The sequence below is a fragment of the Struthio camelus genome, chromosome 16 (assembly GCF_040807025.1).
Source record: "Struthio camelus isolate bStrCam1 chromosome 16, bStrCam1.hap1, whole genome shotgun sequence".
Classification (NCBI taxonomy): domain Eukaryota; kingdom Metazoa; phylum Chordata; class Aves; order Struthioniformes; family Struthionidae; genus Struthio; species Struthio camelus.
The window spans coordinates 13391505-13406061 of NC_090957.1; the positions used below are offsets into that span (position 1 = coordinate 13391505).

The window sequence follows — 14557 nt, forward strand, 5'->3', positions numbered from 1 at the left end:
ATATTTCAACCTCGGCAGAGCTGGCAACATTAGATCATTATGTTTGTGCACAGTTCCCAGCACAACGAGACCTGATTTCCACCTGGCACTTGCAGACACTATAACAACGCAAATTAAAAATGAATAAGTTTGAAGAAAGAGCTGGTGTCTTTCCTGTGCAATCTCTCACACCACTCGTTCTTTCTCTTTTGCACGGGACTCACTTTTATTTTTAAGCCAGTCCTTCAGTTAGAGCATTCTTGGATTTTTTTTTCCCTAACGAAGCATCTGCCTTGCTGGTTACACTAATTCCCTCTCTCTTTTGATGTGGGAGCATGTTTTCGGTTGGATAAATCCTCTAGCTGACACCCAGAGAAGGACTGACGGGAACATTTACATCCTCCCCGCTCGAAATGACGCTTTTATTTCCTTACGTGCACTCGCAGGCCAGGCTGCGCTGTGCGGGGAAAGGCCCCTCTCCACCGTGACGGCATTAGACGGCTGCGGCCCAGCCGGCGGCCGCGCTCCCAGCGGCAGCGCGGGTGGTGCAGCTCGTTCTCGTTGTTGCCAGCTCTGTGTTAATTATGCCACGCTAGTTTCTTTTGCTTTCTTTCATGAAGTGCTCTCTCCTTCTGTTATCTATTTCTAATTGCTTTATTGCCTTATTTTAGAAAGCGGAGAAGTCAAAAGTGCCCAAATGGCTTCCCAATATAGCAACAGTGAAGTCAACCGATCTGCTCTTTAGCAGGGTTAATTCAGGCTCGTTCTGCTTAACAGAGCTCTGTCTACCAGTACCAAAAAAAAAAAGGATCCTGCTCAGCTTTAATGGACCACGAAGAGATTTGACCCAGCTGTTCTTAACAGAAATTGTAACTTAACTCTTTGGTTGTTGTTGCTGTTGTTGTTGTTTTAACCTAAGGCGCACTTGTGAAATGCCTGGGGCCATGCAGAGTCTCCCTCTCGTGGCTGTAACTCAAGGGCACCTTAAACACCCTCTCATTTCTTTCGCTTCACCCAGAGAGCTCACAGGAAACGTTAGCAATCCACCATGCCTAATCGTTATTGAACAGAAACACCACCGCCTCACGTTAGCGTTGTTATAGCCATCATGGTCTACGCAGCCAAGAGAAATGCTATTTGGGACTCTTCTTGCCCTGATCATGGGTGCTTTGCAGGGTAATTACTTGTGTATTACAGAAAGGGAAACTGAGGCACCTTTTTTTTTTTCTTTTTTTTTTTTCCTGGAAGAAATAGCAGCTTATGATTGAGACTAGCTGGCCAGGTCCTTACACTAGGTCAAGCGCTAGCAGCCTTTGCTGGAGGTGATGGTTTCAGACCCTGATGATGGTGCTAAACCTGTGTTTCAAATATCACCAGCGCTTTAAACTGGCTGGCATCAAAGGGAACAGGTCTTCAGGAACAATCCTCAGCGCTCTCCAGACAGCCAGTAGCTCCTAGGCATCTCAAAGAGAACCTCCAAATCCAAACTGAGGAGGCTTTGCTTTTCCTCACCAGCTCTTTTTACTTTCCCGGAGAGCCCATCGTGGCTGACAGATAGCGTGCTGGCCTCCTCTTCCCCCCGGGTTAGACCCTGTCTCAGCGCAAAGGGGCACCTCTGGGCGAACACCATTGGGGCAGGAGGTGGTGCTGGGGTCAGGGAAAGGGGTCTTAGGATAACGTCTAATTGGGGATCATCAGAGCAGGGGGGGTGGGGAATCTGAGAAAAAAAGAGAGATGCCATTGCTGACAGCATTAAAAAGCAAAGACAGCAATGGCATCCAGCTCTTTCACAGCCCACAGCACAGGTCCCAGCACGCTCAGTCACACAGCGGGTTGGGAGTGACTTCTCCTTGCCGTTGCGTTTGAGCTAATGTGAAGCTAGCGAGACCTTGTCCTCGCCGACCAGGCTGCCTGCCCCACGGGTGATGGGCAAAGTGTGAAACAGCCCCATGAACAGATAGATACTCAGGCCACCTCTGGACCCAGATTTGCTACGAGAGCGTCCTCATGCCCATCCTGACCCTGGGAGTGAGCCGGTGTCTCTGCAGCAGCCTGCAGCACCGCCCGGCTTGCAGAGGGTCTGCACTGCCCTGCGAGGCTGCCCTGAGACACGGCCTCACGTGCCTTCTGCTCAAGACCATCACGGAGACAGTCAGAGCCTCCATTTCTACCCAGATGAAGCCCTACTGTCTTGAGCAGGGACTGAACGTGGCCTGGAAGGGTGAGGTCACACAAAACCTGGGCAGCTTGAGATGCTGGAAACATTTTGTGCCAGGTTTTGCTGTTCCAAACCAAGCCCTAGAGTCTTTCCTGCCTTCTCATTTCAGCCAGGAAGGCTTTCTGCATGGAAAAAGAAAAGAAAATATATTTCCAGCTGCTGGTGGATTATCCTAGGGGCGGAGAAACTCTGCCCCAACCTTCCTCCTTCAGAAGCCATGGACCCTCCATGCATCATTTATATTTTTGCTTTGGTTTCTCTGCTCTGACTGCAGCAAGAGGGAATCGTGTACCTGTATCTAAGGGAAAATTGGACCCAATAATATTTAAAGACATGAAACCACGGAAACATTGGCAGGACTACAAATAAAATGCACTGAAACGAAATACTTTTCAAACCACCGATAGCAATAACTAGAAAAAGAGAAAAAGCTGGTCACTCTAAAATGTGACCGGCTCCGTCATCTTCCCCTGGCTCATGCCACACTGCTAGTCACTTCACCCAGGAGCCCCTCTCTGCTCCAGGGTTTTCTGTTCTTGGAGGATCTTCTCCAATGGATTTCCACTCCGATGAGCTAAAAGAATGATCCTTTCTAGGGATCACTTCTCTGAATATAACAATTCTTTATTAATCAAGTTTCGAACCACACAAGTACTAGCTTGTGGGGGGTTTTTTGGTTTTATTTTGTTTTTCTTTCCAAAACAAATGAAGGGAGGGAGAATGCTGTGGTCAAATAACGCAATCCGTTAGTTTTTATTTATTAGCCGACGTGAAAATTAACAGCGGATATATAAGGTCTCCAAGGTTTCAAGTGGAAATTCAAAACCTTTCAGAACAAAATATTTCGGACTGAAAAATGGGCAAGCATATTTATGGTGAAACTGAAAGTGCGTTTGACCTGGATAAACCTAGTCATCCGTGGAGAGCTGCACAGCTTACCGCAAACTTTGGTATTTGAATGACTGGTGTCCCCTCAAGTACAGTTGGATGCTTCAGCAGACGCAGTGAAGACAACTGAGCAAGTTCTTTTTGGACAGGAAACAAAGTTTATGGTAAACCACAAGCTGCAGCATCAATATGTTGAGGCATTTGGGGATACGAAAGCAAAGTTAAAAAAAAAATCATTGTTTCCCCACCGAGGATTATTCGCCCCCCTGGAAGTAGGTACGGGACTTCTCCGTCAGCTGGTTGTCCCAGAGGGATGGAGCAGCCGCCGCCGGCAGCGGGCCGAGTCCGCACGTGGATTTGCTCCAGCTCTTGCTCTCAGGCGGACGCAGAGCTCCCCGGCCGGGACCCCGACGCGGCCGGCGCGGACTCACGGCACAGGGTCGCAGCAGCGGGGTCCTGCCCGAATCTCGCGGGAGCCGCGCTTCACAGCGGCGCGAAACCCGCGGCCTGGGGCTGCGCCCGCTCCGAGGAGGCCGAAGGAGAGCTGGGGGAAAGGAAACGCCGAGGCCGAGTCACGAACGACCCAGCGCTCCTCGAGCAGGGGCAGGCCGAGGCGCGGGCGCGCCGCCGTCGTTTCTCCTCGGCGCCGCAACGCGCCCGGACAGGCCGGCGCGCGTGGCCAACCCGTCCCGCCGCCGCCGCTGCCCGGGCGCTGAGGCGCGCTCCCCGCCCGGCCCCGCGCTCCCGCTCCCCAAGGACCACCGGGCGCAGCGCGGCGCTCCCCTGAACCCCTGCCCGGCCCCCGGCCCCGCCGCCCCGCTGCGGGGGCCCCGGGCCGCCAGCTTGACTCAGTGTGGAAAATAAATCCCCGGGTTTTTACAGCAGAGCCGCCGGCGGCGCCCGCCTACCCGCTCCCCGGCCCTGCCCGCACCCCGCCGGCAGCGGCGCCCCGGGGCGGGGCGGGGCGTGCCGCCGAAGGGGCGGGGCGTGCCGCGGGAGGGGCGGGGATTGCCGCGGGAGGGGCGGGGCGGCCGGCGTCAGCCAATGGGCGCGGGCGCGCGGGCGATTATTTACACGCTGCGGGCGGGGGAGGGAAGCCTCTCCCCTTTCTCCGCTCGGCCAATAGGGAGCGAGCGGCCGCCGCGGCGCGGGGCGGGGGAGCGCTGATAGGGCGAGGGCCGGGGAGTTTCGCGGGGCGCCGCGAACCTGGGCGAGCCGGGGCCGGGGGGCGCCGAGCGCAGGTGAGCGGCGGGCGCAGCGGGCGGCTGGGCTGGGCGCGGAACTGCGGCGGGGGCCGCGCTGGCACGGAGCGGCTGGGCATTTTCCTCTCTCTCCGCTTCCCTCGGCCCCGCGGGGCGCGGAGGGGAGGGGGTGAAGCGCAGCTCGCCAAGGCCGGCGTGGCGCGGGCGAGGAAAACCGGCGCTGGGCCGCGGCAGCGTTGCGCGCCGGCCGTCACCGAGCGGGGCAGGTGTTGTGTTAGAGGGGACTGCCGCCCCGCTGTTTGCCGTAGCGGTCCGTGGCTCCCCGCAGGGCCGCTCCCCGAGCGGTTCGTCCCGGCGTCCGACGTGGCCCCCTTCGGCTCCCGCCCGTCCCCTTGGGGGGAGGGGGGGCGGTTTGCCCCCTCTAGGCTCCTAAAACGTCATCATGTGCCCGTTAAATGCTCTGTGATGCGCTGGGGACCGGCCTCAAGTCCCGCTTGACGTGCGGGTGAGACGTAGGCCAGCCCCGCGCGCGCCCCGGGGGTGAAGTCCTCCACGTGCATGTGTCGCCGAGGATGAGGTGAGGCCCGGGCACCTGTCCGCGCGCTGGCAGGAGCGCTGCGGTCGGCGTGGACGCTGATGGGTGAGCGCCTCTGCGCCGGCGGTGGGAGCTTCGGGGTGGGGAGCGGCAAGGCCTGGGTCCATGCGTGTGTGGTCTTCGCTTTCTTTAGCTATGGTACCAGCTCATGAGGCTGGAGTGGAAGCAGTGGGGAGCCTGCAGCCCTGGGGAGACCCAGGTCATGGAGATTTCTGGCTGCAGTGCTGGCCCAGGTGGCGGAAGAGTGTTTTCCAGCTTGCTTAGTTGTCTTCTCTTGATGCTTCCCTTGACAGCCCTGCAGTGGATGCTCTTAAACATCCTTTTAAGCCCCTGTGTGGGCTTTGCTCCCTTGCTGGAGAGCAGCCTCCAGTCCTCATGGGCTCCTGGCCCTGCAGCAGCAGAGGAGATGTTTGAAAGAGCAGTGTGGTGACGCTCTGGAGGTTAGAGGGAGAAGCGCTGTTTGGGTAGCAATCACTGCAAGAGCTTATGCGGCTCAGACCTTGGCTGAGATTAGAGGCAGCACTGTGCCGAGCATGTCGCTCCGCGCTTCAGCCGAGGGTCTGGCTGCCAGAGCATGGCATCTCTTCCACTTACTGGTGTTTGTTGCTTGAAGTTACCGAAGGGTGTATTAAGCTAGCTGCTTGTGCCAACCCCTGCTGAATTAGGGAAGGAAGAGTTTTGTCTGAAGGCCAAGTTTTCCCTGAAGTTTCAGTGCTGACTTTAGAGCCTTTGCAGACTCATCCCTGGTGGAGCAGGAGAAGGAGGAGCTGCATTTATGAGAGGCTTTAGGGCCTCTTATGAGAGGCTCTGAAGGTTTGGGGGGTTAGGGTGGTTTGGGGCTCCAGAGCACTTCTCTACCTTGCTGAGGTGCAGAGAGGATAAATCTGCTGTGAATCATGGCATAATGAGCTAGTAGAGGGGAAGGGATGTGTGCTGGTGGGGAGCTCAGTGGGAGGATAACATCTGTGCTGGAGCTGGGGAAGGCAGCTTGTCTGGTACCAGCCGAAATCAAGGCAGGCAGTTACTCTGCCTTGGGAAGGTGCCTGGAGAGAATGTGCCTGCTACAGCCCTAAAGTGCAGGTGAACGGTGGGCAGCAGCTGTCCAACGGCTCAAAGCCCTGAAAACCAGGGAGGAGGAGGAGGCAGGTTTTGCTGATGTGAGCTCCCCTTTGGATTCAGGGCTCTGTGCTGTACTGTGTGTGCAGTGTTGGGCAAGGCAGATAGATGAAGGGTGGGAGGGAAAGCAGTCCGCTCCAGGTCGGTAGCAGAGGCCAGCTGTGCTGCTGGGCTCCAGCTCTGTGCATCATTGCACTGTTCTTGGAGCTCTCCTGCTTTTTCATCCCTCACTAAATCGCCAGCAGGGCGGAGGGGTTGACTTCTTCCTGCACACCTTCTAGCAGATGCCTGCTACTACCTAGCCCTGCTGCTGCTGCCAGCAGTTGGTGGTTGGGAAGGGCAGGCAGCTGAGCCTGGCTCTCTGCTGAGGATGCTGCTCTGGTGAGCTGGCAAGTAGCCCTGCGGCTCCTGGCCAACACCCAGGTCTGAGCTGTCAGGGCGCAAGTTGAGCGTAAAGTCAGTATAAGGTAAAATGTTGCCAGATTGTGCTTTGGCAGGCAGGAAAGCAGACACATCTGGGGGAAAACTAGGCATGCGGTAGTGCTCATCAACATTCTTTCTCTTATGTCTTTCTCTTCATGGCTTCATATTCCTCTTCTGCTCCTCTCATCTTCAGTGCTTTATTCTGTAGTCCCGGCGGTCGCTTGCACCTGCAGGTGCCCAGCAGGCAGGGGAGTGACCCAGTCACCAGCAAATATGCGGTTAAAGCAATGCATGTGGGTATCTGGCTGTAAAAGCAGTGAGGATGATTGAAGTGTACAGAAGCAATTGTTGACTTAACTCAGTCATCGTGGCACATCTGAAGCTTAGTACTTAGCAATGTTTATGATAGATAAAGCATGAAGGCTTCAGGAACAGCAGATAAATGAATGATATCAAATAATGCCATGTAATTGAGCGTGTGCTTTAATTAAGGCAGCAGTTAAACTTGGTATGCTTGGGAAGAACAGTCTGAAATGCCCTAAAAAGAGAAGGAATACTCCTGCTAAATGATAAACTGGGATAGGGTACTATCTTAAAGGTGGGAAGAAACTGCTGTGACTTCATGGATGTGCAGAAGTCTGGCTGTTGGTTTGTGGTGGTGGGTGAGGTAGGAGCATATGTTCAAGTTTCCTGCTCTCTGGGGAAGTCAGGTGTTTTCCACTTGTACAGTTAGCCACAAGAGACAATTTTGAGGATTGTGTCCTCGATCAGAGAAATGTGCTCTGCTAGGGACACCTGCAGTGACCCAGCAGGTTGCAGATGCTGTGGGAGGATGTTGCAGAACCGTTGAGAAATCGAGCTGCCCTGACCCCGGGAGGCAGCCCCAGCCCGGCGCTGCCCGTCCTGCAGGCTGTGGCCCTTGGGGTGCGAAGGGAGGTCTGCTCTCATAGAGCCCAGCAGCTGAGGTGCTGCTTTTCCAGTTTTTTCTCTTCTTGTACCCTATATAAATGTGATTATTTTAAACAGGTTATGGCTCATGATGGTGGATGCCCCCAAGCTCTGCGTAACGTGCAGGTCTCACTTGCTTAGGGATTTGTGGGCTCAGTCCCCTCATGTTTCTTACTGGGTCAAGTCTTCAGAAACTCTTCTGCTCCAATGCAGTCTTCAGTTCTATCTTTGGCATAAGTGATATGGACAGAAACAGAGGGAGAAGTATAAATATTTGTCACAAATGGCACCAGAGAGCCTCTGTCCTCATCCCCAAACCTGCAGGTTTAGGGAGCGGACCTGGCTGGGAATGAATCCCTCTGTTTTATTTGTTGATGGCAACGGGCACACGAGCTGACTCATGCCTCGTGATAAAGGTGCGGTTTGTCAAGGACTTGTTTCTGTTGGGTTGCTGCCCTGGGCAGGCCTTATTTTAGGATCAGTACCTCTCCGAGTTGTTCTTTTTGCCAGAAAGCCTGTGGGACTAATTTAGCTAGTCTCTGGGGCGGCTTCAGCGTTTCCTACAAACTGGTGGCTGCGTTCAGGGAAGGCTGCGAAGTATTGTGTGATTAATTCTTCAGTATTGTTCAGAGTTTACAGTGGAGTTGTTAGCTAGTTAACAGTGGCTGCTCTAATTATGCTGGTGCGAGTGTAAACAGCCAGGCTGCGATGTGCTGCTGTCTGCTGGAGCAGCACACGAACATCTCCCTGAGATGGAGGCATCCTTCCCCTTTCTCCTGTTCCCACGCTACGCTCCGCAGAGCAACTGTGTATCCTGTTGGACAAGCAGCAAAAAAACCCCCATCGAAGCCCAGTTTTCCTTCTTGCTAATCCCACTGCTGAGTGGCAACTGCCAAATTCATTGCCTCGCACTTAATTTCTTGCAGCCTTCTGCAACTGCCTGTCTGCAGTAGCCTCCACTCGCTTGCACCACGTAGCGTGACCTTGCAAGGACGAAAGATGAATGGCACAGTTTGGATGGCTGTTATGTCCTGGCTCCCCTGGAGGCTGCTGCCTGGGGGGGCTGCGCAGGGTGAGATTCCTGTCTCTGCAGACAGCATTTTCTTAACTGCAGAGGAAGAAATTCTTGGCTCTGGTGTTCTCGCTTTACACTGACTTCTGCTGCGCTCTAAGCATGCTGAGCAGCAGCACCTCCTGCGGCCCCACAGGGCTCTGAATGGGAGAAGGGTGACCCAGTGCACAAGGTTGTGCAATTAGCACAAGGAAGAGCAATTCAGCTGCTTCCTTTGCTACAGAGTTCCTTAGTATTGTTAAGCTGCTTTACCTCCAATTTACAGATCAACCCAGCCACTGACTGCTTAGCAAGGGTAGTAAACTAGGAGGAGGCCATGAGGGGCTCAGCACAGGTAGGAAAGGGAAGGATGAAGTGCTGTGGAAGCCCAGGCTGAATAACACCACCTGAGGGTATGTTAACTGTTGGATTTGCAACTGCTGGTGACTGGAGGTGCAAATCTGTCCTACCCAGGAATATGAGATTATACTCTTGTGACCTGGATTTTAGTACTTGCATTTGGCTGTTTGGCACTGCACTGGAGCAATTCTCTGCAGTGAGATGCTGTTGTCCCCCTTTGGCGGCTCTTTTCCTATCTATCCCTGCATTGCAGAGCCTATTCACAGTTGTACCTTGCTGTCTTGTGAATGCAGCAAAGGTTGCACCAGTCTCCTAATGTCTCCTAATGCATCATGCAAATACAGGGCCAAAACATTTAAACTCAAAGGCTGTTTTGCTGTTGATCCCTTACAGGCATGTTAAGAAAAGACTAGTGTGGCTGTCTGTCTCCTTTCCCTTCCCACCTCTGGGCAGTGTTTGAGTGTCTATATTGTGGAATGGAAAGCAGTCCTAAAAACAAGGACTGGGGATGATAGGATTGCTTACATACATAGGCTTGGGCAAGCCTAATGAAGCCCAGGTGCATGTTGTCACACCTGCAGTGGCTAAAGCTCAGGGAGGGGGGTGGCACAGCTTTGCAGAGTGCTGCATGCCTGTGTGTACCTGTTGGAGCTGGCTCTCATTATCACCCCCATGCTGTTCTGCTGCTGCACCTGCCTTGGGCAAGTTGCTCTGCACCGGCACCTGCCTTTGTGCTTCCTCACCATGGTGCTGGCAACATGCAGACATCACTGGAGTGTCTCTTCCTGCCTCCGGACCTCCTCATGTGCTGGATGCAGCTGGTGGTCTTAATCTGTGATATGATGCTTTGATGTGGGCTCTCCGAGAGGAGTTGTGATGCTCAAAGGGACCCCTCTGGAAGAGGATCTGTAGCTGTTGCTTCATGCCGTGTCTGCCACTAGACCCTCCCTTCCCCATGTGCAACCCTGGCATGTGGGATCTTGTCTGTTTGTGGACAAGATGCCAGAAGCTGTGTGAGCTGCCTCCTTATTAGGAGCCTGGGATGGATGCAAGCTGGGGATGAATGAGGGAGGGCAGGACTTGGATGAGACAAACTGTGCAGTTTCTGTGATGGAAGAATGTTACTGTACACCTACATAAGCCAAGCAAGTAGATGAGTGAGGTCTCAATTTTAGCACTTTCTAACACCTGATTCTGGTAATGCTGCCTAGTTAGTGCTGTTATGATATTAATTATGCTGGAAATGAAGGTTTGGACCCTCTTGTTGCTAATGGTATGCTTGCCCCAAGTGGCATATTAAAACAGTATGAGAACATAACTCATCCACTGGCCTCTTACTATTGACCTGTGGCTGCTCAGATGCTTTAATGCTGCAGTTGGGAGTGATCCCTTCTGCAGCTGTCAGGGAACATCGCTGGCAAAGGATAACACTTCCTGAGGCTCCCTGCCCCTCAGGGTAGAGTATAAACGGACCCAAGATGAGAGTTCATCTGCCTTGTTGTGCCAGTGCCTCATCTGCAGGCAGAGAGGCAAGGCTGGAGAAGTGAGAGGTGTCTGACTGCAGCTTGTCACTTGAACCCTTGCCAGGTGGATAGGGATGCAGCGTGGCTCTGCTGGGCCTGGGGAGAGAGCAGTTCTCCTGGCATTGCTTGAATGTGGAGTCCCCTTTCTGAGGAATGCTTCCAGCACATCTGCCTTGTTCTGGTGCTCACTGCACTGAGGAAGCAAGAGCGTCTTGAGCTGCTCTTCCTGCAGACTTTAGGTCAGCCAAAACCACTTAAAGGTGCTATTGAGGCTTTGCTAGCCTTTGTCTTGTAGTAACATTCATGAGGTTGAATGCTTTCAGCAGACAAAAATCAGGCCAAGTTACTACAGAGCACTTGCACATTAGAGAGATCAGGCATCTCTTCCTGCATGTCTCCATACTCTAATCAGGCTTCTGCTTTTTCCTTTGTCATGCAGTATTGATGTGAGCAGTGCTTGTAATTTGGCTTGAAGCAATAGTAAAAGGCATGACTTATTCATAGCAGTTGCTGGGAGTCCATTCCTTAATGCCAGGTAGATTGATTTAAGTCAGACTGCAGAATGAAACTTGCCTCTTTTCATTAGGCTCTGAGTTTTCAGACTGCTGTTCTCATGGAGCCAAATGCCGTTGTTTAGCAGCCCAGCACCCAGAATGTCAGCCCCAGGTGCGTAAGGAACAGCACAAGAGCATGTCCCACCTTTGGTTCTTCTGTGGCACACCCTCCCAGATGCCACATGCCTAAATGAGCAGAGCCAATACTGTCTGCCCTATGCCTTTCCAGGCATCTGTCTGCTTGCCTCGATCTTTCTTGTGGTAAGAGTAGAAACTTTACTTTGGGAACTTCCTTGTCTCTGTGCAGCACCAAGCGTGGCTGGGTCTTGGGTGGCAATTGAGGTTTAAAATGCCACAGCAGTGGAAACCATAAGCCACCAGATCTGCTTCAGTGAACTGCAAAGACTCTGGGGACACAAGGCCCAATGGCTCTTTTCCCTTTCTGCTGTGAGTAACACCTGGATTCACTGAGGGTCTGTTGCGGCTTCTGCAAATTGCCAGGAGTCTTATTCCAGTGAGACCTTGTGAAAGAGAAACCTGACATCTCTAATATTCCACATTTTTTGCATGGGAATAAATACTTCCTTGCCTGAAACATTTCCCCTGCTGTGAAATGCAGCTTCTTTGTCTAAGACAGTGACTGTCCTTCTCTCCTTCCTTCCGTGTCCTAGCTTCTATTAACCTAGAAATGCGGTGACACTTCACCATCAGGCTGGCTCCTAGCGCTTTGGGGAGCTCTGCAGAGCAGCTTGGCAAGCTGTCAGAGTAGTTGTGTGCAAGAGGAGAGGATAGCTCAGAGTTGCTCATCAGCAAGGAGGAGCAATTACCCCAGGAGATGGCTTTCTGCGAAAGGATCTGACAGCAGCACACCCTTCCAGCTACACCTGGGCAGAGCAGTGGGGGAAGTCAGTGGAGAATTTCATTGTTGCCCTTTAATACATTTTTTTTGGCAGTGCTGGCTGCCTGCAGAGAGTCCCTATCCCGCTGTGGAACTGTCCTTGTTTGAGCTTCTTTGGAGGTGTCTGCTAGGCTGTCAGGAGCCCAGGGTCACCTGAAGCCCCTGCAGCTCTGGCCTGACTCTCTTGGCAAGAAGCCTGTGACCGAGACTGAAGCCCCTTCCAGCTCTTCCCAAGAGGCTGGGCTGTCTGGCATGCTTTCCCAAACAGGTTTTTGGTTCATCAGTGGGCTCTCTGCAATTCCTTGAGCTGGTGGTCGATCTGATTCCTGGGGAGCATGAGGCCTGGTGCAAGAAGCCCCCACGTTTGTCAGGAGTGGGCACAGATGGGTCTACTGTCCAGGAGGAACCAGCTCCTCCTGGCAGCTGGAGGCAGCTTGCTCGTGCCTGGGCAGTTTACCTGGCAGCATGATCCCAAACACTGCTTACTTGCCTACGTTGGAGAAGCTGCATTTCTGCTGGAAATGCTATTTTTCAAAGTTCTTGACCTCCTTCAAACCCCTCTGCAACCCTTGTGTCTCCCAAGCTGAGAAATGCTGGCAATGGGAAACCCCAGTGTCTTGGCTGAAGCAGTCAGGTGGCCGGCTCCCAGGCACATCCCACCCTCCTGCTGGTTTCCAGCTTCAGTATCTGGCTCTTCCTGTCCTGCCTGGCTCCATGCTTATGCTGGACAACTGTAGAGACCCACCAGAGGCAAAGGTTTCATGGCACTCAGCTGAGCAGCTCCTGGAAGCAGGCAAGAAGCCAAGACCAGAGGCTGCTGAGCAGAAGCCACCTGCCCAGAGGTCCCTGCAGGTGCCCTGGGGCTACTCCTGAGTCTGAAGAGCCAGAGAAACCCTTTTGGTTGAGGTGTACAAGGCTAGGATGCCCAAAGGGTCCCTGGGTCCTTTCACTTCAGGCTCCTCTGAAATCTGCAGCCATAACCCTTCTTGGGCATGTGAAGGTGATATTGGTGAAAGGGGGCTTCTCCATTCTGCGTTAAAACCACACAAACTGCAACTGCTCCTTTGTGTGCAGAGTGGGAAGCGGTGGGGCCTGCCAGCACCCCTTGCAGATGCTGGGGAGCAGCTGCCCGTGTGCTTGGTGCTGGGCAGCTTGTGTGTCTGTCTCTGCGGTATGTTAAACCAGACAAGCGGCTGATAATTAGGGGAGGCAGAATCTCTCTCTGCTGTCAGACTGCTTGTTCTGACTACAATTTTGTGTCTCTACTGGAAACTTGTAATTTTTCTAGCCTTTCAAGCCCACCTCCCAGAGAGAGCTTGGGAGTTCTTAGTATTTTAAATACATCATTCTTATTATATGTTTAAATCCTTTATTTTTCTTGTTAGAGTTTTTTAATTTCTTTGATTTAAAGGGTGGTAGTAGCTAATTGGATTCTGGGCCAGACTTGCATAGTCATCCAAGGGAGGGAAGGACTGCAAATGAGCCTAGCCAGGAAATTGCACATTTAAATATAGTTCTCAGTAGGGTCAGCAAAACGCCCAAGGGGCAAATGGAGAACAAACATTCTGTTGTAATGTGTTTGAGCTGCAGACATCTTCAGGGGAGCAAAAAGCTTGGAAGTGAGGAGAACGAGCTAAAGGAGATGTCCCTTCTGCCGCGTGTTTGTGAACTGCGTGTCTCTACGGCAGTAGCATCCTTCTCCTGTCTTCTGCATTGGCTGGTGAATTGGCTGATGCAAATAAGAAATTACTGAAGGACTTTTTGGGGATTTTTGGGGTTTTTTCCCCTGGAAGATGCGAGTTGACAGTGGCCATAAGGCTGTGAAGGCTGTTATTGCTGCTCTTTTTGGCAGAGGTCGTGGCCCAGGTCACACTGTTCGTCAGAGTTGTAAGAAGATGTGACCAAAGGGAACCTTGTTAGTGGTTTTGGGGGTTAACAGAGGACAGTTCTGATGAGGCTGCTTCTCTTCCTGAGTGGGTGAGTGGGATGGGGCTTCTCCCCTGCTGGGCCCTGACCGCTTCCCCTGTACTGGAGTATGGGGAAGGTGCACAGGGAGCAGTATTGCTCCCAGCAGAGGGACGAGAGCATCGCCCTGTTGGTGGAGTAGATGGGGCCCAGGACCTGTGTAGAGCAGCTGGGGCCCAAGGGGTCAGGCACAGAGCATGACCGGGTAAGTGCTGACCTAAAGCCAGCACCGCTCTTGAGCCTGTTGGGTCCGACTAGAGCAGGCTCTTTCCAGCCCCGCTTGTCCCTTGCTCCCTGCGAGGCCGGCAGGGTGTGTAGCAGAGCTCTCCTGCTCCTTGGCTGCACGTTAAGAACAGCCTCCGTTAGTCCTTGGTGATTTTCATTTCTCCTTAAGGCAATGATAAAGAAATGCTGCTGGTGATGGGGGGAAACACAGAAGAGCAGCTCGTGCATTGTGTTTCCCAGGACCTCAGCCCTGGCCCTGGTGCTCTCCCTTTGATCTCATTCATCTCCCCAGGGGCAGGCAGTGTGTTCAGGGAAGTGGAGCTTATCAGCACTGAGGCCTCATCCTGCATCCCACCCCTCTCCGAAGGGTTGCAGGACTATCAGCTTTTTAGTCTAGCCAGAAAAAGATTTGGCAAAAGCTGTGGATCTACAAAGGGAAGCGGGGCGCTTCGCATCCCAACTTGTCTGCAGCTTTTCAGAGCTTTCTCACTGTGTTGTGCCTCATGGGCAGGTTTCACCAAGCTGAGTGAAGGGCTTGATGTGCGTGGCTGGGTGCCTTCAGCTTTTCTGAGGCTGTTGTGAAGTGCACAGTGTTTGGGTGTCTTTAAGACC

At 53.1% G+C, this 14557-nt stretch overlaps 1 protein-coding gene across 7 annotated transcripts in view; it reads left to right on the forward strand.

Annotated features, from left to right (window-relative positions):
• Positions 1–4232: 4232 nt before the first annotated feature.
• The window catches only part of CAMKK1 (calcium/calmodulin dependent protein kinase kinase 1), a 92671-nt gene continuing 82346 nt past the window's right edge, over positions 4233–14557 (forward strand). For 2 of the 7 annotated variants that reach the window (XR_011134783.1, XM_068909460.1), the window contains exon 1: positions 4237–4326. The gene's annotated coding sequence lies outside the window, so the exon portion shown is untranslated. Of the gene's footprint in view, positions 4928–14557 lie in introns of all 7 variants that reach the window. The other 5 variants (XM_068909468.1, XM_068909469.1, XM_068909471.1 and 2 more) reach the window with 5 other exon arrangements.